This window comes from Gorilla gorilla, chromosome 2 (genome assembly GCF_029281585.2).
Source record: "Gorilla gorilla gorilla isolate KB3781 chromosome 2, NHGRI_mGorGor1-v2.1_pri, whole genome shotgun sequence".
Taxonomy (NCBI): domain Eukaryota; kingdom Metazoa; phylum Chordata; class Mammalia; order Primates; family Hominidae; genus Gorilla; species Gorilla gorilla.
Genome location: NC_086017.1, coordinates 57,969,331 through 57,994,454, shown reverse-complemented (window position 1 = coordinate 57,994,454; position 25,124 = coordinate 57,969,331). Strand labels below are relative to the sequence as shown.

General features: G+C 46.0%; 1 pseudogene; it reads left to right on the top strand.

The window, feature by feature from the left end:
- Positions 1–324: 324 nt before the first annotated feature.
- LOC101141232 (large ribosomal subunit protein uL22-like) lies at positions 325–889 on the top strand (annotated as a pseudogene).
- Positions 890–25,124: the final 24,235 nt, after the last annotated feature.

Sequence of the window (25,124 nt, the reverse complement as noted above, 5' to 3'; positions counted from 1 at the left end):
CCTGGGTAACAGAGCGAGACTATGTCTCAACAAAAAATAATAATAATAAAAAAAGTCAGTGCTGGGTGCATAGGATACTGAGTAACTATTCCTTTTCATGGCTTGGTTGTGAATTTCTTGGATCTCCCTCTGTGACCTTGGGCAAGTTGTGTAGCTCCTCTGAGCCTTCAGTTCCTTATCTGTCAAAGGAGAACAAATTCCAACCTCATTGTGAGAACTCAAGGGGGTGATGTGTGTAAAACTTTGAATATGAAGTTCTCATGAGTTCTCCCAGAAGCCATTGCTCTTCCTGTTTCCCTAAGCAGCCTGAGGTAATCTGTGAAAATGGTTCACTATTCACTTGACCCAGAGAACCCCGCAAAATCATGCAAATCAAGAGGTTCCGATCTTCGTGTTCACTTTAAGAACACTCGTGAAACTGCCCAGGCCATCATGGATATGCATGTATGAAAAGCCACGAAGTATCTGAAAGATGCCACTTTACAGAAACAGTGCGTACCATTCTGACATTACAACGGTAGAGTTGGCAGGTGTACCCAGGCCAAGCAGTGGGGCTGGACACAAGACTGGTGGCCCAAAAAGAGTGCTGAATTTTTGCTGCACATGCTTAAAAATGCAGAGAGTAATGCTGAATTTAAAGGTTTCGATGTAGATTCTCCGGTCATTGAGGATATCCAAGTGAACAAAGCACCTAAGATGCGCCGCCGGACCTACAGAGCTCATGGTCGGATTAACCGATACATGAGCTCTCCCCGCCACATCAAGATGGTCCTTACTGAAAACGAACAGATTGTTCCTAAACCAGAAGAGGAGGTTGCCCAGAAGAAAAAGATATCCCAGAAGAAACTGAAGAAACAAAAACTTATGGCACGGAAGTAAATTCAGCATTAAAATACATGCAATTAAAAGGGAAAAAAAAACTTTGAATTTTCCCTAGAACTCAATAAGGCTCAGAGAAAGGGAAGGTGTAGAGGTGAGCTGAGTGCCTGGTGCTCGGACCCCAGGCTGGGTGATTCCACAAGGCAGTCCGTTGTTCTTTATCACAACCCAGGGAAGTGGGAACTGTCACTTCTTTCACAAGCTCACCCCCTAAGGCTAAGAGGCCTTTACCTGTCAGCAGGGCTCTTTCATGTCCCAGCCAGGAGCTGGATCTAGACACTGCAGTGACACTCTTGACAGGGGAGGAAGGAGGTAAGGCAGGCAGATGGATAGAACAGAGGAGGGTCTCCAAGATCACAAAGACACTGCAAGTCAAGGGGTAAATGAACATTTGAGAGAGGACCTAGAAGGCCGGTTGCAAGAAGACCAGATTAAAGAAGTCTTGAGACCAGGAGCAGTGGCTCACGCCTATAATTCCAGCATTTTGGGAGGCCGAAGAGGGAGGATCACTTGAGCCCAGAAGTTTAAGACCAGCCAGGGCAACACAGAGAGACTCCATCTCTACAAAAGTAAAAAAATAAAATAAAAAAAATTAGCCATTTGTGGTGGTGCATGCCTGTGGTCCCAGCTACTTGGGAGGCTGAGGTGGGAGGATTGCTTTAGCTCAGGAGGTCAAGGCTGCAGTGAGCTGTGATTGTGCCACTGCATTCCAGCCTAGGTGACAGAGTGAGACCCTGTCTCAAAAAAAAAAAAAAAAAACTTTGAAACTGGAAGGAAGCCTGGAAAACAGTCATACCAACACAACCAATTTACAGATGAGGAGCCTGGGGCACAGAGAGGGAAAGTGGCAAAAGCAGGGCTAGAAACCAAGTTTCCTGACTCCTAGTGTGTTCATTCTGGAGTTGCATCCTTTGGGTGGTGGCCGAGGGCCAGAAGGAAGGTCCACGGACAGCCTAGAGCTTCAAACAGAAACAGAAAGTCTTTAGGGAGGTCAGAGTTCCCAGAAAACTGGGAATTGGGACAAACTGAAAACTGAATTATCTTGCTGCCCTGCCTCTGGGAAGGTCATGTCATAACCATTTTTCTTTTTCTTTTTCTTTTGGCAGGGGGATGGAGTCTCACTCTTGTTTCCCAGGCTGGAGTGCAATGGCATGATCTTGGCTCACTGCAACCTCTGTCTCCCGGGTTCAAGGGATTCTCCTGCCTCAGCCTCCTCAGTATCTGGGATTACAAGCGTGTACCACCACGCCCAGCAAATTTTTGTATTTTTAGTAGAGACGGGGTTTCACCATGTTGGCAAGGCTGGTCATGAACTCCTGACCTCAGGTGATTTGCCCGCCTCGGCCACCCAAATCGCTGGGATTACAGGCACAAGCCACTGCATCAGGCCGTCGTAACCATTTTTCTGTCACAAAAGTTGCACGATTGTCATTTTGCTAATGAAAACAATAGAAAACCTTGACCAACAGCCTTGCTGTTCCTCCCTACAACTGGCTCTCTCCCCGTCTCCTCTGCTCTGTCAGATGAGCCTTTCCAGAGCAAGCCTCCACCCATCTCACACACACACCCTGCTTGGTGGCTCCCTATTGTTGTTTCTTTCCTTTTCTTTCTTTCTGTCTTTAAAAAAAAAAAAAAAAGAAAGAAAGAAATAAAGACAGGGTCTTGCTATGTTGCCCAGGCTGGTCTCTAATTCCTGGGCTCAAGCAATCTTCCCACCTCAGCCTCCTAACGTGCTGGGATTACAGGCGTGAGCCATTGTATTTGGTCCCTATTGGCTTTTTTCTTCTTCTTCTTTTTTTTTTTTTTTTTTTTTTTTTGAGACAGAGTTTTACTCTGTTGCCCAGGCTGCAGTGCAGTGGTGTGATCTCGGCTCACTGCAACCTCTGCCTCCCAGGTTCAAGGGATTCTTGTGCCTCACCCGCCCAAGCAGCTGGGACTACAGGCACACAACACCATGCCTGGCTAATTTTTGTATTTTTAGTAGAGATGAGGTTTCGCCAGATTGGCCAGGCCAGTCTCAAACTCCTGGCGTCAAGTGATCCACCCGCCTCGGCCTCCCAAAGTGCTGGGATTACAGGCATGAGCCACTGCACCTGGTCGCCATTGTTGACTGAGTCAAAACTAGATGCTCCTGTCTGTCTTTCACGCCGTCCCAGCCTGGACACAGTTTAGCTTGTCAGCTTCCTCCCCTGCTGCTCTGCCCCCCAGAGTCTCTGCTGATTTGCAGCTTCCCAAATGGGCCTTGCATTCTCATGTTGTCCTGGTTTTTATCTAATGAAATGCCCTTTTTCCACTTTCTTTCTTCCTCTGCCTTTAAAAGCTTGTCTTTCAGGCCCAGTTCCTTGGACTCCTCCGCTATAAGATTATCTTTAACCCTCACTGCCACCTGTCCCAGCAGAAATGATCATGTTCTCTTCTGTGCTCCCTCAGCAGACTGGTTATTTCTCTCTCTTTTTTTTGAGACAGAGTCTCGCTCTGTCGCCTAGGCTGGAGTGCAGTGGCGCGATCTCGACTCACTACAACCTCTGCCTGCCAGGTTCAAGTGATTTTCCTCCCTTAGCCTCCCGAGTAGCTGGGATTACATGTGCACGCCATGCCCAGCTAATTTTTGTATTTTTAGTAGAGACGGGGTTTGCCATGTTGGCCAGGCTGGTCTCAAACTCCTGACCTCAAGTGATCCACCTGCCTTGGCCTCCCAAAGTGCTGAGATTATAGGTGTGAGCCACCGCACCCAGCTGAACTGGTTATTTCTCTATGTACCACTCATCAAAGTCCAATTTGAACTATACAGCATTGTGTGTGAATGTCTTCTCAACATTTTATAAAGAAACATTTCAAATACACAGCAAAGTTGAAGGAATTTTAAAGTTAACACCCATATCTCTGGCACTTTGTTTTTACTATCAACACTTTTTTTTTGTTTTTTTGAGATGGAGTCTCGCTCCATTGCCCAGGCTGGAGTGCAGTGCCGCGATCTCAGCTCACTGCAAGCTCCGTCTCCCGGGTTCACGCCATTCTCTTGCCTCAGCCTCCCGAGTAGCTGGGACTACAGGCGCCCGCCACGACGCCCCGCTAATTTTTTTTGTATTTTTTTTAGTAGAGACAGGGTTTCACTGTGTTAGCTAGGATGGTCTCCATCTCCTGACCTTGTGATCCACCCGCCTCAGCCTCCCAAAGTGCTGGGATTACAGGCGTGAGCCACTGTGCCCGGCCTATTAACACTTTATCATACTTGCTTATTGTTATTTATGTGTTTATTGTTTGAGACAGAGTCTCACTCTGTTGCCCAGGTTAGAGTGCAGTGGTGTGATCTCGGCTCACTGCAACCTCTGCCTCTAGGGTTCAAGAGATTTTCATGCCTCAGCCTCCTGAGTAGCTGGGATTACCGGTGTGCACCACCACGCCCAGCTAATCTTTGTATTTTTAGTAGAGATGGGGTTTCACCATGTTGGCCAGGATGGTCTCAAACTCCCGGCCACGGGTCATCTGCCTACCTCGGCTTCACAAAGTGTTGGGATTATAGGCGTGAGCCACTGCACCTGGCCTATTTACTTATTTATTTATTTTTGAGACAGGGTCTGGCTCTGTCACCCAGGCTGGAGTGCAGTGGCACGATTTTGGCTCACTGCAGCCTCGATCTCCTGGGCTCAAGCAGTTCTCTCATCTCAGCCTCCCAAGTAGCTAGGACTAACAGGGGCATGCCTGGCTAATTTTTTAATTTTTTGTGGAGACGAGGTCTCACTATGTTACCCAGGCTGGTTTCAAACTCATAGACTCAAGGGGTCCTCCTGTCTTAGCCTCCTAAAGTGCTGGGATTACATAATGTACATATCAAAAATGCATTGCTTCCCAGAACAGGGGTTAATCAGAAGACAACATGGCCAGTTAGTCTCTACACAATGAAATAATCAAATCTTGGCCGGGCGCAGTGGCTCATGCCTGTAATCCCAGCATTTTTGGAGACCAAGGCCAGTGGATCACCTGAGGTCAGGAGTTTGAGACCAGCCTGGCCAACGTGGTGAAACCCCCGTCTCTACTAAAAAAAATTAAAAATAAAAAAATTAGCTGGGCGTGGTGGCACGCCTGTAATTCCAGCTACTCAGGAGGCTGAGGCAGAAGAATCGCTTGAACCGGGGAGGCGGAGGTTGTAGTGAGCCAAGATCTTGACACTGCACTCCGGCTCGGGCAACAGGGTGAAACTCCGCCTCAAAAATAAATAAACAAATAAAAAATAGGCCGGGCGCAGTGGCTCATGCCTGTAACCCCAGCACTTTGGGAGGCCGAGGCAGGTGCGTTAGGAATAACGCTCAAAATCCTAAGGAAATTGAACACTTGAACAAAGGATCCTTAGCAAAGCAATTTTATTTCTGTGCAGAGGGGTGCCTCCTTGGCCAGTTGCCATGAGAGCACACCTGAACAAAGGGGCATGAGAGCCTTTATTCCTGACATAAGTTCTGCCCCTGTACCCTTTCCCCATTGGCCGGGGTCGGGTCATACAATTTAAACTAATCCCGGTTGGCTAAACATTTGTTTTTTTTAGATAGGGTGGGCACGTAAAAGAAAGTGGAGAGGAAGGGTAAGGGGTGTCTGTAATGAGCTAGAAAGTTAGTCCTCTTTCCAAATAAGGAAAGGAATGTGAGCTGGTACTGATAACGCCTGGTACTGTGGCGGCGTGGCTGGGCATCTAACAAAGGCAAAAAGGAAAAAAGGAGAAAAAGGAGAAAAAAAAGGGTGGGGGTACTATGAATTAAAGAATAAATGATTGATCAGGTTATCTGAAGAGAAACCTCATCATATTCCACAGGTGGATCACTTGAGGCCAGGAGTTTGAGACCAGCCAGACCAACATGGTGAAACCTCATCTCTACTAAAAATACAAAACTAGCCAGATGTGGTGGTACATGCCTGTAATCTCAGCTACTATGGAGGCTGAGGCAGGAGAATCGCTTGAACCTAGGAGGCAGAGGTTGCAATGAGCTGAGATCACACCATTGCATTCCAGCCTGGGCAACAAGAGCAAAACTCCATCTCAAAAAAAAAAAAAAAGGCCACGCGCGGTGGCTCATGCCTGTAATCCCAGCACTTTGGGAGGCCGAGGTGGGTGGATCACCCGAGGTCAGGATTTCGAGACCAGCCTGGCCAACATGGTGAAATCCCATCTCTACTAAAAATACAAAAATTTGCTGGGCATGGTGGTGTGTGCCTGTATTCCCAGCTACTTGGGAGGCTGAGGCGGGAGACTTGCTTGAACCCGGGAGGTGGAGGTTGCAGTGAGCCGAGATTGCACCACTGCACTCCAACCTGGATGACAAGAGTGATACTCCATCTCAAAAAAGAAAAAAAAGAAAAAGAAAAAGAAATAAACAAATCTTAAGGGTACTGTCAAAGAAAAGAGTCAAACTCAGTAAAATATTTGAAGAGATTTATTCAGAGCCAAATATGAGTGACCATGGGCCATGACAGAGCCCCAGGAGATCCTGAGAACATGCGCCCAAGGTGGCGTTTGAAATGCTTGTTTCCCAGTGCCGTAAAGAAATAGCACTTGAACATAAATATAATTTCCTTAGTGAGGCCATTTTTACTTCCTGCAGAAAGGGTACACTCACCAGCAGTTTTGCCACGAGAGTACACTGAACAAAGGAGACAGGGTCATTTATAACCTGACACATCCACCCTACTGCTGTGTCTGGTTTCCACTGGCTGGAACGGGACCTCACATTCTGTATTTGTCCTGATTGGCTAGCAACTTAGAACTTTTTAAAAGAGGAAAAGGTAAAGGAAGGAGAAAGTAACTTGTGGAATGCTAAGAAAGGTAAAAACACCTTGGAAGCTAAAAACATAAAGTACATTGATTTCTTTATCACGGCTAGCAGATATTTAAGAATGTTAGCACAGGTCTTTGAATAAATTTTGCTTCTAAGAGAAGTTACTATTTATTCCTAATTAAATGGGGAGGAAAGTCTTTGAAGAGGAACCTTTAGTTTTTACAGTGGTCAGGCCACAGACTGGTTTTTTTTGTTTGTTTGTTTGTTTGTTTGTTTGGAGACGGGAGTCTCGCTCTGTCGCCCAGGCTAGAGTGCAAGTGGCTCAATCTCAGCTCACTGCAAGCTCCGCCTCCTGGGTTCATGCCATTCTCCTTCCTCAGCCTCCCGAGTAGCTGGGACTACAGGCGCCCACCACAATGCCCGGCTAATTTTTTGTATTTTTTTAGTAGAGACAGGGTTTCACTGTGTTAACCAGGGTGATCTCGATCTCCTGACCTCGTGATCCGCCCGCCTCGGCCTCCCTAAGTGCTGGGATTACAGGCGTGAGCCACCGCGTCCGGCCTACAGACTGGTTTTATACATTTTAGGGAGACAGAAGACATCAATCAATACACGTAAGATGTACATTGGTTTGGTCTGGAAAGGCAGGACATCTTCAAGTGGGGGGTGTTTCCAAGTCTAGGTCATAAATGGACTTCAAAGAGTCTCTGATTTGCCATTGGTTAAAAGAGTTTGAGAGTTTATCTAAAGACCAGAAATCAATAGAAGGGAGTCTCCATGTTAAGATAAGGGGTTGTGGGGCTGGGTGTGGTGGCTCACGCCTGTAATCCCGGCACTTTGGGAGGCCGAAGTGGGTGGATCACGAGGTCAGGAGTTCAAGACCAGCCTGGCTAACACAGTGAAACCCCATCTCTACTAAAAATACAAAAAAAAAATTAGCCGGGCATGGTGCCGGGCGCCTGTAGTCCCAGCTACTTGGGAGACTGAGGCAGGAGAATGGTATGAACCTGGGAGGCAGAGCTTGCAGTGAGCCAAGATCGTGCCACTGCACTCCAGCCTGGGCGACAGAGCGAGACTCTGTCTAAAAAAAGATAAGGGGCTGTAGAGACCAAGGTTCTTATTATGCAGATGATGAAGCTTCCAGACAGCAGGCTTCAGAGAGAATAGATTGTAAATGTTTCTTATCAGACCTAGTCTGTTTTATTAGTCGTTTTCTCTTTTTCCTTTTTAAGACAGTGTTTCACTCTGTTGCCCAGGCTAAAGTGCAGTGGCACAATCTCAGCTCACTGCAACCTCTGCCTCCTGGGTTCAAGAGATCCTCCTACTTCAGCCTTCTGAGTAGCTGGAACTACAGGAGTCTGCCACCATATCTATTTTTTTTTTGCTGTTTTTTTTTAAAGTCAGGGTCTCACTCTGTTGCCCAGGCTGGAGTGCAGTGGTGCGATCACAGCTCACTACAGCCTTGATTTCCTGAGCTCAAGAAATCCTCCCACTCCAGCCTCCTGGACAGCTGGGACTACAGGCATATGCCACCAAGCCTAGCTAATGTTTGCATTTTTTGTAGAGATGAGGTATTGCTATGTTGCTCAGGCTGGTCTCAGTAGCATACAAAACATACTTATCTCTTTGGAGATTCCAAGGATTTTAGGAGTTGTATGCCAAGAAGCTGGGACAAAAGCCAAATATGTATTTCACAATATCACAGTCTACCCCTAGTCTTTGAACACAGATCCCTTACATCAAAAGGATATACAATGCAAAAGTGCTGGCAAAATTACTGGAATCCCGTTTAAGCATTAGTAATTAGTCTAGTCTATATCATATCATATAAATGTATTTCTCGGGGCAAGGCCACTCAGGTTTGTAGACTTCCATTCAATCTTGTCAGGTTCCAAAACCAGGAGTTGTCTCAGCAAACATAGCATCTGGTATAATTGAGCTGAGACAATGTCATCTCTTGGAGGTGTTGATGTAACATTGGATTTCTGTCATTACATAACCCATTTAATCATTTGTTTACCCTTAGCTACGATTTCTTCTTCATTTATACCCAAACTTTTCCACCTTTGGAAGGGACATTAGGTTCAGCCACTGTGCTGGTCTTGATTGCAGGCAGCAATACTAGTCTATCAAGTACCTCTCCTCAGTCCATTCCCATTCAGATAGGGTAAGGCTACACAGTGCAAAACTAGTGGGCTAATTTTACCACCAGGCAATATAGCTGTATTCACTGTTAACAGCAATTTTACCAAATGGGGTAAAGGCACAACCCACCCCCATCAGGCCCTTAGAGATTATAAGGCTGGGCCGGACACGGTGGCACATGCTTGTAATCCTAGCACTTTGGGAGACTGAGGCGAGTGGATCACCTAAGGTCAGGAGTTCAAGACCAGCCTGGCCAACATGGTAAAACCCCATCTCTACTAAAAATACAAAAATTAGCTGGGCATGTTGGCACATGCCTGTAATCCCAGCTACTCGGGAGGCTGAGGCAGGAGAATTGCTTGAACTGGGAGGCAGAGGTTGCAGTGAGCTGAGATCACGCCACTGCACTCCAGCCTGGGCAAGGGAGTGAGACACTGTCTCAAAAAAAAAAAAAAAAAAAGAAAGAAACTATGAGGCTGGGCACGGTGGCTCACACCTGTAATCCTAGCACTTTGGGGGACCAAGGCAGGTGGATCACTTGAGCCCAAGAGTTCAAGACCAGCATGGGCAACATGAAGAAATCCTGTCTCTACAAAAAAATACAAAAATTACGGCTGAGTGTGGTGGCTCACGCCTGTAATCCCAGCACTTTGGGAGGCCAAGAAGGGTGAATCATAAGGTCAAGAGATCGAGACCATCTTGGCCAACATGGTGAAAACCCGTCTCTACTAAAAATACAAAAATTAGCTGGGCATGGTGGGGCGTGCCTATACTCCCAGCTACTCGGGAGGCTGAGGCAGGAGAATCACTTGAACCCGGGAGGCGGAGGTTGCAGTGAGCCGAGATTGCGCCACTGCACTCCAGCCTGGTGACAGAGCAAGACTCTGTCTCAAAAAAAAACCAAAACAACAACAATAAAAAAAAAAATACACACACAAAAATTAGCTTGGCGTGCATGGCACGCAGGTAGTCCCAGCTACTTGGGAGGCTGAGGTGGGAGAACTGCTTGAGCCTGGGAGGTCGAGGCTACAGTGAGCCGTGATGGCACCACTACATTCTGGGTGACAGAGTGAGACTCTGTCTCAAAAAAATAAATAAATAAAAAGGAATCCTTACATAAGGTTTAAAAACATAGTTACAGTCTCTTGCTTAGGAATCCTTCCTGCCTCCAGCTTTTGTAGTTGCAGTCCTGGGCCTAGGACCACTGCATAAGGTAGGGGGAAGATTTTTGAGATGATGTAGGGAACAAAGAAAAAAAAGGTATAGTCATTATGTCAGCATAATGCTTCCTTGGCAAGAATTGCATAGTCATTCCAGCCTTCTCCCCGGCCCCTTCTCCCCAGATCCACCAGAAAAACAGAGGAAAACCTAATGGGGTCGTCCTTTAGTCTCATGCATGTTAAGTGTGAGCACACACTCATGAATGCGTGTAAACCAGCCCTTCGTGCTTTTATCTCCCCCAGTTTTAGACAACCCATGCTTTTTTTGATAGCCAGAAGCAGGTTTTTTTATTTCTGGTTTAGTCCCAAAAAAATAAAAATAAAAAAAATCACCCAGTGATTATGGGGAGTCTAGGAAAACTTGTCCCAACAATGCCAATGTGGAGGTGAAGAGCTGACTGGGCAGCTGGGCAGTGGGACTTTCTGTTTGGCAGGCTGCTTCTCCTGTGCCTGGTCATGGTTTTCATGTGAGAAGAATGTTCCTGGCCCTGCTAGGGTTTTTCATGGCCATGAACTCACGTCTTTTTCTGAAATTTCAACCTGTTCCATTTGAGAGAGTAGAATTCCCTCATCAAGTCCTCCCCCTCCCACTGCTCTTCCTTCAGCTTCCGGCAGCAGTGCTGGGCAGTGGGGTCGATCGGGTGAGCTTCTGCATTGAAGATGTACCCCCCCAGCCCCTAGGATGCATTCCCCATAGTGAGTGATCACCGTGGGTGGAGCCATTGCTATGGATGAAGTGGACAACCAATATTTTATTTGCCCATTTCACTTCTCCGTCAAATTATTACTTTTTTTTTTTTTTGAGACAGGTTCTCTGTTGTCCAAGCTGGAGTGCAGTGGTGTGATCAACAGCTCACTGCAGCCTCAACCTCTTGGGTTCAAGAGATCCTCCTAACTCAGCCTCCTGAGTAGCCGGGACTACATGTATGCACCACCACGCCCGGCTAATTTTTGTATTTTTTGTAGAGATGCAGTCTCACTATGTTGCCCAGGCTGCTCTCAGACTCCTCCTGGCCTCCAGTGATCTGCCCCTCTTGGCCTCCCAAAGTGCTGGGATTACTGGTGTGAGCCACCATGCCTGGCCAGTTGGCTTCTTTTTTTTTTTTATCAGCTGTGTGAAATCTTCCACAACAGAGGAGGTTGGTTTATAGGTAGAGAAGGGCTGATGAAGTCCGGGCGCGGTGGCTCACGCCTGTAATCCAAGCACTTTGGGAGGCCGAGGCGGGTGGATCACGAGGTCAGGAGATCGAGACCATCCTGGCTAACAAGATGAAACCCCGTCTCTACTAAAAAAATACAAAAAATTAGCCGGGCATTGGGGTGGGCGCCTGTAGTCCCAGCTACTCGAGAGGCTGAGGCAGGAGAATGGCGTGAACCCGGGAGGCAGAGCTTGCAGTGAGCCGAGATCGCGCCACTGCACTCCAGCCTGGGCGACAGAGCAAGACTCCATCTTAAAAAAAAAAAAAAAAAAAAAAGAAGGGCTGATGAAAACAGAAACAAAGCACGAAAAGCAGATTTGTCATTTCCAAGTTACTTTCTTTGTAAGATGGGTACAGGAAAACAGAATCAAAAAATAACTGGTTGATGTCAGTTACTTTTTTGTAAGGTTTAAAACAGAGGAGGCTGTGCGCAATGGCTCACGCCTGTAATCCCAGTACTTTGGGAGGCCAAAGCGGGTGGGTCAATTGAGTCCAGGAGTTTGAGAACAGCCTAGCCAACATAGTGAAACCCCATCTCCACTAAAAATGAGAAAAAAAAAAATAGCTGGGATGGTGGCACATGCCAGTCCCAGCTACTTGGGAGGCTGAGGCACAAGAATCGCTTGAACCTGGGAGGCAGAGGTAGCAGTGAGCTGATGTCACCATTGCACTCCAGCCTGATTAACAGAGCAAAACTCTGTCTCAAAACAAACAAACAGGCCAGGCACGGTGGCTCACACCTGTAGTCTCAGCACTTTGGGAGACTGAGGTGGGCTGATTACTCGAGGCCAGGAGTTCAGGACTGGCCTGGCCAACATGGTGAAATCCTGTCTCTACTAAAAATACCAAAAGTTAGCTGAGGCTAGGCACAGTGGCTCATGCCTGTAATCCCAGCACTTTGGGAGGCCAAGGCAGGTGGATCACCTGAGGTAAGGAGTTCGAGACCAGCCTAGCCAACATGGTGAAACCCTGTCTTTACTAAAAATACAAAAAATTAGCTGGGCATGGTGGCGCGTGCCTGTAGCCCCAGCTACTCAGGAGGCTGAGGCACGAGAATAGCTTGAATTTGGGAGGAAGGGGTTCCAGTGAGCCGAGATCGCGCCACTGCACTCCAGCCTGGGCAACAGAGCGAGGCTCTGTCTCAAAAAAAAACAAAACAAAAAACACACACAGAGGGAACTTCATCATCATGTTGCATAAAACTGGCCTGTTTCGGAATTTGGCTATTATCTCTCATTCTTCTGATTTCTCAGAAGGTCAGGTAAACAGCTTGGTTTCTTAACATGTAATTTTAGCATGAGTAATTCTATTTTAGTTTTTTCCTTTTTTTTTTTTTTTTGAGACAGAGTCTCACTTTTGTTGCCCAGGATGGAGTGCAGTGACGCAGTGTCGGCTCACTGCAACCTCCACCTCCCGGGTTCAAGCAATTCTCCTGTCTCAGCTTCCCGAGTAGCTGGGACTACAGGTGTCCGCCACCATGCCCGGCTAACCTCAGGTGATGCGCCAGCCTCAGCCTCCCAAAGTGATGGGATTACAGGCGTTAGCCACCTTGCCCGGCCCATTTTAGTTTTTAGTCTGGTCTTTTGGGGCCTAGTGCAGGAGCTTTGTCCAAAACAATGGCTAACGTAGTGTTTTTATTAGCATCTGAAAGACTCGTGAGGGGAATCTGAGACAGTACATTTGATACGGCTTCCCGAATTGTCTTTCCCTTTTGCAGCAATATAGTTATTTTAGGGGGCTGGGGTTCCCATTAAAGGGTTCTTGGCAATATTAAGTGAGTTAATATGTCATTTATCCTAAAGCCAGTCCCATATGGTTTGCATATGAAGTATATCAGCTGCTTCATCTGAGTGTTCTATTTGGCATTTGTAGGTGGAGCCAGGCAGTTCCCCTTTGCAGGGTAAACAGACCTTACCATGGCTTTTATCCAGTCCATCAGGCTGGCTGTTCCCTTGGGAATAACCTCCTATGTGTCTGTGTCTCGTAGAGCCATCTGTGATTGTTCCATAGTGAGCTGTGGGTCCTGTATCAACCCAAACATGCTCTTTCACTCTGCAGCACTTCAAACCAAAGATACTGCTCCTAAATTTGTTGCTCTCAAAATCCATTTTAGTAAAGCCTCCTCAGGAACCTGATGATACCAATCTGCAAAATGAAACGCTTCCTTCATACTATCCCTCTAGTTTTCACAGTATCTTGGTTTTGCTGCTTCCCCGCATTGACTGCCTTTTTGGTAACCACAGGTCTTAGAGGTACTTTCTGTTGTCTCTCTATAATTTTTCCCTTCTGGGGGAGGCTTTGTGGCTTGTGGCCAAAGCTCAGACTAACTGAAAGCTAAACTTAGTCTAGCATCAAGATTGACCCAGAACTCCCTTTTACTTTCATTTTTAGCTATTATATATAACAGTAAACAAGGAATTGAAATTTTGTGTTTTTTTCTTATTAGTTTGCATTTCTTTTTTGTTGTTTTGAGACATGGTCTCATTCTGTCACCCAGGCTGGAGTGCAGTGGTGCCATCTAGGCTCACTTCAATCTCCACCTCCCAGGCTTAAGTGATCCTCCCACCTTAGCCTCCCAAGTAGCTGGGACTACAGGCCCGCACCACCATGCCCAGCTAATTTTTGTATTTTTGTTGTTGTTGTTGTCATTGTTTTGAGACAGAGTTTTGCTCTTGTTGCCCAGGCTGGAGTGCAATGGCGCAATCTCAGCTCACCACAACCTCCACCTCCTGGGTTCAAGCGATTCTCCTGCCTCAGCCTCCTGAGTACCTGGGATTACAGGTGCATGCCACTAAGCCTGGCTAACTTTGTATTTTTAGTAGGGTTGGGGTTTCTCCATGTTGGTCAGGCTGGTCTCAAACTCCTGACCTCAGGTGATCTGCCTGCTGAAGCCTCCCAAAGTGCTGGGATTACAGGCATGAGCCATCGTGCCCGGCCTAATTTTTGTATTTTTATTAGAGACAGGGTTTCACCATGTCGCCCAGGCTGGTGTTGAGGAAATCCTGACCTCAAGTGATCCTCCCGCCTCGGCCTCCCAAAGTGCTGGGATTACAGGCGTTGAGTCACTGCACCCAGCCTAGTTTGCATTTCTTTATCCATTTGGTAAACCTACTCCCTGGGAGTTGGATCCATCTCTAAATTTTATTGGTAACTTTTACCTTTTGTAACTGATTGTAGCACAGCTGATACTTCGTACCATGGGGGACCACACGGCCACCCAGGAATCAAAAGTTCCTCACCTCCCACCCTTTATCCTTTTTCTTCCCAAACTACATGTTTCCATGAGCAGGGCTGGTGTAGTAAATCCCACTTCTGACACCAAACATGACATTATAGGTGGAGGAACAAAAAAAAACAACCAAGTGATTTTTCCTATTCTCTTACTCAGCAGTCAACAATACTTCTGTGACCAGTGTATGTGAGTTTTTCCCCACACACCAAGCAAGTAGTCCTTCGGCTGTGGACACCAGCTATATGTCCTCCAATTCAGTTTAATTCTGGCACTATCTACCCAGAGATAGAGTCAGATCCCATATGTTGAAGGTTTAGTCTCCTGAATAGCTGGGATTATAGGCATGCACCACCACGCCTGGCTATTTTTCGTATTTTCAGTAGAGATGGGGTTTCACCATGTTGACCAGGCTGGTCTCGAACTCCTGACCTCAGGTGATCTACCCTCCTTGGCCTCCCAAAGTGCTGGGATTACAGGTGTGAGCCACTGCACCCAGCCTAATTTTTTTTGTATTTTTTTTTTTTGTAGAGAGATGGTCTCGTCATGTTGCCCAGGCTGGTCTTGAATGTCTGGGCTCCAGTGATCTGCCCATCTTGGCCTCTCAAAGCGCTAGGATTACAGGTGTGAGCCACCGTGCCTGGCCTCATTTGGATTTTTAATGGAGACTTCATTACATATGCATGGTTGATTAAATAATTAACCATTGGTGATCGACTTAACTGTCAGCCTCTCTCCTCTCCCAGGAGGTTAGGGAGTGGTGCTGAAAAGTTACAACCCTCTAATCTGCCTTGGTCTTCGCTGTTACCAGCCCACATCCTGAAGCTACCTAGGGGCTGCCAGCCACCAGGCAACTTAATAATGTACAAAAGATACCACTCTGAATTCCAATAATTTTAGGAGTTGTATGCCAGAAAAGTGGGATAAAGACCAAATACAGTTATACTTAGCTTAACAAGAGGGATGTGTTCTAAGAAATGCATCACTAAGTGATTTCATCATTGTGTGAACACCATAGAGTGTACTTACACATACCTAGATGATACAGCCTACTAAATACCTAGAATACCCAGGGTACAGGATGTAGCCTGTTGCTCCTACACCACAAACCTGTACAGTGTGTTACTGCACTGAATACTATAGGCAATTGTAACACCTGGTAAATATTTATGTATCTAAACATATCTAAACATAGAAAAGGTACAGTAAAAATATAGTATTATAATCTTTTTTTTTTTTTGAGACTGAGTCTCGCTCTGTTCCAGGCTGGAGTGCAGTGGCACAATCTCGGCTCACTGCAACCTCCACCTCCGGGTTCAAGTAATTCTCGTGCCTCAGTTTTCCAAGTAGCTGGGATTATAGGCAGCTGCAGTCATGCCCGGCTAATTTTTGTATTTTTAGTAGAGACAGGGTTTCACCATCTTGGCCAGACTGGTCTCGAACTCCTGACCTCAAGTGATCCACCTGCCTTGGCCTCCCAAAGTGCTGGGATTATAGGCTCAAGCCACCGTGCCTGGCCAAAAATGCAGTATTATAATCTTATAGGGTAGGTCTAAGTGGCTCACACCTTGTAATCCCAGCACTTTAGGAGGTAGAGGTGGAAGAAGCACTTGAACCAGGGGTTCAAGACCAGCCTGGGCAACATAATGAGACACCCTCTCTAGGAAAAAAACCAATTATCTATCTATCTATTAATCTATCTGTATATCTTATGGGACCACTGTCATATATGCAGCTTGTTGACCAAAACGTTGCATGACTGTGTATATTTCACAGTATCATGTTTCCAGTTTGTGGCTATTAAGAATAAAGTCGTGGATGGGCGCGGTGGCTCACACCTGGCTAACATGGTGAAACCGCGTCTCTACAAAAATACAAAAATTAGCATGGTGGCATGCTACTGTAATCCCAGCTACTCAGGAGGCCGAGGCAGGTGAATCGCTTAAACCAGGGAGGCAGAGGTTGCAGTCAGCCAAGATTGTGCCACTGTACTTTAGCCTGGGTGACAGAGCGAGACTCCATCTCAAGAAAAAAAAAAAAAAAAAAAAAGAATAAAGTTGCTATAAGCATTGTTTTTCAAAATTTTATTTATTTTTTATTTATTTTTTTTTTTTTTGAGACAGTCTTGCTCCGTCGCCCAGGCTGGAGTGCAGTGGCGCCATCTTGGCTCACTGCAACCTCTGCCTCCGTGTTCAAGCGATTCTCCTGCATTCAAGCAATTCTCCTGCCTCAGCCTCCCGAGTAGCTGGGACTACAGGTGCCTGCCACCATACCCGGCTAATATTTTTGTATTTTTAGTAGAGATGGGTTTCACCACATTGGCCAGGCTGGTCTCAAACTCCTGACCTTGTGATCCACTCACCTCAGCCTCCCAAAGTGCTGGGATTACAGGCGTGAGCCACCGTGCCTGGCCTAAATTTTATTTTTTTTGAAACAGGGTCTTGCTCTGTCATCATCCAGGCTGGAGTGTAGTGGTGTGATCATAGCTTACTGCAGCCTCAAACTCTGGGACTCAAGTGATCCTGATTCAATCTCTCGAGTAGCTGGGACTACAGGTGCCCAACTCTGTGCCAACTAATTTATTTACTATAAATTATTTATTTATTTGAGATGGAGTCTCACTATGTCGCCTAGTCTGGAGTGCAGGTGTGCCATCTTGGCTCACTGCAACCTCCACCTCCTGGGTTCAAGTGATTCTCCGGCTTTAGCCTCCTGAGTAGCTGGGATTAAAGGCGCACACCACCATGCCAGGCTAATTTTTGTATTTTTAGTAGAGATGGGGTTTTCCCATGTTGGCCAGGCTGGTCTCGACTTCCTGACCTCAAGTGATCCACCCGCTTCAGCCTCCCAAAGTGCTGGGATTACAGGCATGAGCCACCGCGCCTGGCACTACTTATTTATTTATTGAGATGGAGTCTTGCTCTGTTGCTAGCCTGGAGTGCAGTGGCGAGATCTCGGCCCACGTCAATCTCCACCTCCTGGGTTCAAGCGATTCTTGTGCCTCAGCCTCTAGATAGCTGGGATTATAGGCATGCGCCATTACGCCCAGCTAATTTTTTTATTTTTTGTAGAGATGGGGTTTCACCATGTTGGCCAGGATGGTCTCGAACTCCTGACCTCAAGTGATCCGCCCACCTCGGCCTCGGTGCTGAGATTACAGAGGTGAGCCACCATGCCTGGCCACATGTGATGTTTTGATGTGTTCAAATAATGTGTAATAATCAAGTCAGGGTAATTGGTAAATTCATCACCTTAAACGTTTATCTTTTCTTTATGCTGGGAACATTCCAATTATTCTGTACTTGGTATTTAAAAATATACAACAGGCCGGGCATGGTGGCTTACACCTGTAATCCCAGCACTTTGGGAGGCTAAGGTGGGCAGATCACCTGAGGTCCAGAGTTCGAGACCAGCCTAGCCAACAGGGTGAAACCCTGTTTCTACTAAAAATACAAAATTAGCCAGGCGTGGTGGCATGCACCTGTAGTCCCAAGCTACTTGGGAGGCTGAGGCAGAAGAATCGCTTGAACCCGGGAGGTGGAGGTTGCGGTGAGCCGAGATCGTGCCATTAAACTCCAGGCTGGGCAACAAGAGTGAAACTCTGTCTCAACAACAACAACAACAAAAAATAAAATAAAAAATAAAAAATATACAATATACAATAGATTATTGTTTAATTACTACTGATACTATTTATTGAACACTAGGTCTTATTTCTTCTATCTACCTGTACTTTTGTACCCATCAATCAACCTCTCTTCATCTCCCCCTCTTGCCTACGCTTCCTAGCTTCTGGTAATCGCCAAACTACTATCTTAGTGAGATCCACTACTATGATCATTCTTAAACAAATCTTTATGTGGATATATGTTTCTATTTCTCTTGGGTAAATACCTAGGAGTCGAATCAAATTTGTATTTTCCTTCCTCTGGATTGTGAAGTTTTAGAGGCTGATTTATTTTGTCTCCAGCTCCAAGCACAATGGCTTAGTGTATGATCGGTTCTGAGTAAACATTTGTTGAAATGAAACAAAATTAAAGCACAAAATAATTTCCCCATATTCTATATAATATGCATCTGTCATTAAGCACACTGTGGGCCTAGCAAAATATGAGAATTGTTTCCATCGATCTTCCCAATGAGCCTCTAAGGTAAGAATTATCCCATATTACTACTTAGGAAACAGAGGCCAAGAGAAGCTAGGTGAGCTGATGAGCTGAGGAAGATCACACAGCAGGTAACGGGAAGAGACAATGTGAAACTGAGCCTGTTTGTGAAGCCTCTGCATATTCCTCTCTGCTTCTTTGTTTTTCTGAAAGTCTCGGCTCCTTTAGCTGGAGTCCTTGGAGTAACTGGCCCAGGTCACTCTTTCTCTGCTTTCAAGGACTGGGCAAGGCAGGCTATCTCCTTCTCTTGCCTTACACAAGAATGTCTGCTTTCTAGTGGAACTCCAGATCTCACTTACCTCGAAAGATGTCAAAACTGTACCCCTTGAGAAGAGAGGAATGTAGTTTATATCAAAATGTTGAGTATCAAACAGGCAAATGTGGAGGGAAAGGTGGAATGGAAAGTCATCATCACTGTGCAACCATTACAGCAAAGACTGATTTAGAAAAGAATTATTGGGCTGGGCATGATGGCTCACCCCTGTCATCCCAGCACTTTGGGAAGCTGAGGCAGACGGATTGCTTGAGCTCACCAGTTTGAGACCAGTCTGGGCAGCACGGCAAAACCCCATCTCTACAAAAAATACAAAAATTAGCCAGGTGTGGTGGTGCACACCTGTAGTCCCAACTACTCAGGAGGCAGAGATGGGAGGATGGCTTGAGCCTGGGAAGCAGAGGATGCAGTGGGCTGAGATTGTGCCACTGCTCTACAGCCTAGGTGACAAAGTGAGAGCTTGTATCAAAAAAAAAAAAACAAAAGAATCATCAACGGGTGCTATCTGTATCTTGGAGATATTTTGATGAGGATCAGGATATAAGCCCGTCTTAGAGCGTCTCTCCAGTCTCTCCACAGATTGCTTGTTAGTTGCAAGGGAAAAAATGGTAGCAATACAGAGAAGTCAGAAAACGACTTGATAACCAAAATGAACATCCACCAGTGAGGGTCAGATGGACACACCACATGCCTCCCAATATGAGAAGCCCTGAAAAGAACACAGCATCAATTGTGCAGTATTCTGGACTCGCACGCATAATTGAAACATAACTATGAGAAAAAAATCAGACACTCCAAATGAGACACATTCTCATTTTATTGATTGATTGATTGATTGAGGTGGAGTCTCGCTCTGTCACCTAGGCTGGAATGCAGTAGCGCAATCTCGGCTCACTGTAACCTCCACCTCCCAGGTTTAAGCAATTCTCCTGCCTCAGCCTCCCAAGTAGCTGGGATTACAGGCGCCCGCCACCAGGCCCAGCTAATTTTTTTTGTATTTTTAGTAGAGACAGGGTTTCACCACATTGGCCAGGCTGGTCTTGAACTCCTGACCTCAGGTGATCCACCTGCCTTGGCTTCCCAAAGTGCTAGGATTACAGGCATGAGGCACCCGCCTGGCCACCTTCTCATTTTTAAAAGGTGTAGCTATATTCTTTTTTTTTTTAATTTTTTTTTTTAGATGGAGTCTTGCTCTGTCGCCAGGCTGGAGTGCAGTGGTGTGATCTTGGCTCACTGCAACCGCCGCCTCCCGGGTTCAAGCAATTCTCCTGCCTCAGCCTCCCAAGTAGCTGGGACTACAGCCACCACGCCCGGCTAATTTTTTGTATTTTTAGTAGAGACAGGGTTTCATTATATTAGCCAGGATGGTCTCCATCTCCTGACCTCATGATCTGCCTGCCTCGGCCTCCCAAAGTGCTGGGATTACAAGCGTGAGCCACCGCGCCCGGCCTAAGGGTAGCTATATTCTTAAAAAATATCAATGTCATAAAAGACACACACACACACACACACACACAGAGGCTGTGAAAATGGTCCATATTAACGGAAACTAAAGAGACATGACAACTGAATGTGATATTTGGTTACTGCTCCGGAAGAGAAAAACAATGCTATAAGGGATATTACTGGGTCAGCTGACAAAATTGGAACATGGATGGGAGATTAAATAGAATTCTTGAATCAATGTTAAATTTACTGAGGTTGAAATCTGTATTGTATAAGAAATATCCTTATTATTAGAAATACACACTGAAGTATTTAGGGGTAAAAAGTTATAATGCGTATGACCCACATTCAAATGGCTCAAAAAATATTATTTGTGTGTGGTATATGTATATAGCACATAATTAAGAAAATGGGGAAAGTGTTAAAAATAGGTGAATTGGCTGGGCACGGTGGCTCATGCCTGTAATTCCAGCAATTTGGGAGGCTGAAGTGGGCAGATCACCTGACGTCAGGAGTTCAAGACCAGCCTGGCCAACATGGTGAAACCCTGTTTCTAGTAAAATATAAAAATTAGCTGGGTGTGGTGACATGCACCTGTAATCCCAGCTACTCTGGAGGCTGAGGCAAGAGAATTGCTTGAACATGGGAGGCAGAGGTTGCAGTGGGTGGAGATCGCGCCATTGCACTCCAGTTTGGGTGACAAGAGCAAAACTCCATCTCAAAAAAAAGGTGAATCCACACCATATTCAGTAAATGGCGCTGAGAAAATTGGCTAACCATATGCAGAAGAATGAAACTGGACCCCGATCTCTCACCATGTGGTGTTATACATTGGTTTTCCTCCACAGTTCCTAGTTCATAACTCCCATAGTCCTTGTTACGCTTTTTAAAATAATGTTAGGTGTGTTAAGCCTCAGGAAACAGAATCTCTCCCCTGTTCTTTCACCTGCTCCAAAGCAGGACTCTAATCTATTTCTACCTTTCTGACTGTGGGTCTTCAGATCCTCCCAGGAAAACTGGGCAAAGACATAAATAGACAGTTCTCAAAAGAAGACATACAAGCAGCCAAGAAACATATGCAAAAATGCTCCACATTACTATACCCTGGGGGAAGGAATGCTCATGCCATGAAGCCTCCATAAAACCCCGAGAGAGGCTGGGCACGGTGGCTCACGCCTGTAATCCCAGCACTTTGGGAGGCAGAGACGGGTGGATCACCTGAGGTCAGGAGTTCGAGACCAGCCTGGCCAACATGGTGAAACCCCATCTCTACTAAAAATACAAAAAAATTAGATGGGTGTGGTATCAGGCACCTGTAATCCCAGCTACTTGTGAGACTGAAGCAAGAGAATTGCTTGAACCCGGGAGGTGGAGGTTGCAATGAGCTGAGGTCGCGCCATTGCACTCCAGCCTGGGCGACAGAGTGAGACTGTCTTAAAACAAAAACAAAAACAAAAACAAACAAACAAACAAAAACCCAAGAGGATAGGGTTTAGAGAGTGCTTCAGGATAGCTGAACACATGGAGGTTCCTAGAGGCTGGCACGCCCCGGGAGGGCATGGAAGCCCCACGTCCATTCCCCCACACCTCGCCCTATGCATCTCTTCATCTGCATCCTTTGTAATATCCTTTATAATCAACCAGTAAACCTAAGTAAGTGTTTCCGTGAGTTCTGTGAGACATTCCAGCAAATTAATTAAACACAAAGGGGGTCATGGGGACCCCAACTTAAAGCTGGTCAGTCAGAAGTTCTGGAGGCTGGAACTTGTAGCTGGTGTGTGTTGGGGATAGTTTTGGGGACTGAGCCTTCCACCTGTGGGATCTGACGCTATCTCCATGTAGATATAGTGTAAATAATCAACAGAGTAAACAGACAACCTGACAACCTATAGAATGGGATAAAATATTTGTAAATTAGGGCAGGCACGGTGGCTCACGCCTATAATCCCAGCACTTTGGTAGGCCAAGGAGGGCGGATCACGAGGTCAGGAGATCGAGACCATCCTGGCTAACATGGTGAAACCCTGTCTCTACTAAAACCACAAAAAAATTAGCAAGGCGTGGTGGTGGGCGCCTGTGGTCCCAGTTACTCAGAAGACTGAGGCAGAAGAATGGCGTCAACCCAGGAGGCAGAGCTTGCAGCGAGCTGAGATCGCGCCACTGCACTCCAGCCTGGGCAACAGAGCGAGACTCCGTCTAAAAAAAAAAAAAAAAAAACGCTGAGCGCAGTGGCTTGCGCCTGTAATCCCAGCACTTTGGGAGGCTGAGGCGGGCGGATCATGAGGTCAGGAGATCGAGACCATCCTGGCTAATACAGTGAAATCCTGTCTCTATTAAAAATACAAAAAATCAGCCGGGCGTGGTGGTGGGTGCCTGTAGTCCCAGCTACTCAGGAGGCTGAGGCAGGAGAATGGTGTGAACCTGGGAGGCAGAGCTTGCAGTGAGCCGAGATTGTGCCACTGCATTCCAGCCTGGGTGACAGAGCAAGACTCCGTCTCAAAAAAAAAAATTATAAATTATGTCTCTGACAAAAGACTAACGTACAAAATCTACAAATAAATAACACAACAAGAAAAAAAAACAAACAACTCCATGGCTGGGCACAGTGGCTCATGCCTGTAATCCCAGCACTTTGAGAGGCCAAGGTGGGAGGATTGCTTGAGCCCAGGAGTTCAAGACCAGCCTGGGCAACATAATGAGACCCCCCTCTCAATAAAAATAAAGCAAAAATAAATAAATAAAACCCACCAAACAACTCCATTAAAAACTGGGCAAAGACATGAACAGACACTTCTCAAAAGAAGACATACAAGTGGCCACAAACATATGAAAAAATGTTCCACATCACTAATCATCATAGAAGTGCAAATTAAAACCACAATGAGATATTTTATACCAGTCAGAATGGCCATTATTAAAAAGTCAAAAAACAGACATTGGTGTGGATGCAGAGAAAAGGGAACACTTGGCCTAGTGTGGTGGCTCACACCTATAATCCCAACACTTTGGGAGGCCAAGGTGGATAGATCGTCTGGGCCTAGCAGTTTGTGACCAGCCTGGGCAACATGGTGAAACCCCATCTCTACTAAAAATACAAAAAATTAGCTGGGCCGGTTGGCACATGCCTGTAGTCCCAGTTACTTGGGAGGCTTAGGTGGGAGGATCAACTGAGCTTGGGAAGTCGAGGCTGCAGTAAGCTTAGATTGCACCACTGCACTCCAGCCTAGGCAATGGGAGTGAGATCCTGTCTAAAAAACAAACAAACAAAGAAATAAACAAACAAAAAAAATACCAAATGCCTTCTCATCTATAAGTGGGAACTAAACAAAGGGTACACATGGACATAAAGATGATAGACACTGGGGACTCTAAAACAGGGTAGGCTGAGAGGGGGGCAAGGGTTGAAAAATTACCTGTCAGGTACAACCTTCACTATTTGGGTAATGAGTACACTAGAAATCCAATCCCCACCATTATGCAATATACTCATGAAACCATCAAGCACATGTGCCCACTAATCTAATATAAAACAGGCTTGGGACAGTGGTTCATGCCTGTAATCCCAGCATTTTGGGAGTCTGAGGTGGGAGGATCGCTAGAGACCAGGAGTTAGAGACCAGGCTGGGCAACACGTCAAGACCTTGTCTTTACAAAAAATAAAAAAATTAGCCAGGTGTGGTGGCACATACCTGTGATCCTAGCTACTCAGGAGGATGAGGTGGGCGGATTGCTGGAGCCCAGGAGTTCGAGGCTATAGTCCACTAAGATTGTACTACTGCACTCCAGCTTGGATGACAGAGTGAAACTATCTCAAAATAAAATAAAATAAAATAGGTGACTCTTGGTAAAGTGTATGTGAGAGTCCTACATACTATTTTTATTTTTGCAAATTTTCAGTAAGTTTGAAATTTTTTTTGTTTTTAATGATGTTAATTTGTATTTTCTTCTTCTTCTTCTTCTTCTTCTTTTTTTTTTTTTTGAGACAGGATCTCACTCTGTCACTCAGGCTGGAGTGTAGTGGTACGGACACGGCTCACTGCAGCCTTGACCTACTGGGCTCAAGGGATCCTCCTGCCTCAACCTCCTGTGTAGCTGGGACCACAGGCACATGCCACCATGCCTGGCTAATTTTTCTTTTTTTGGAGACAGGGTCTTGCTCTGTCACCCAGAGTGCAGTGGTGCAGCAGTAGGATCTTAGCTCACTGCAACCTCTGCCTCCTGGGTTCAAGCAATTCTCCTGCCTCAGCCTCCCAAGTAGCTGAGATCACAGGCACCTGACACTATGGCTGGCTAATTTTTGTATTTTTAGTATGGACAGGGTTTCACCATGTTGCCAGGCTGGTCTGAAACTCCTGACCTCAGGTGATCCACCTGCCTCAGCCTCTAAAACTGCTGGTATAACAGACATAAGCCACCGCTCCTGGCCCTGGCTAATTTTAAAAATTTTTTTGTAGAAATGAGGTCTCACTTTGCTGCCCAGGCTAGTCTCAAACTTTTGAGCTCAAGCCATCCTCCCATCTCAACCTCCCAAAGTGCTGGGATTACAAGTGTGACCCACTGTGCCTGGCAAAATTATTCCTAAGTAAGTGTTTACAAAATGCTACCCTGCAAAGTCCTCTGTCCACACTAATTGAGTCAGTGTGGACTGTGCCCACAGGAATTCCATGATTATATGCAGCTCTTTCTTAAATACAAGTTAGTTTATCCAATCTGCCCATTGTTTCATTCCAAGCTAAGTGAGGAAGGGCCAAAGAGCTAAGGCAAGCATCTTTTAAAATAATCCTTTCATGTTCATCTCCTC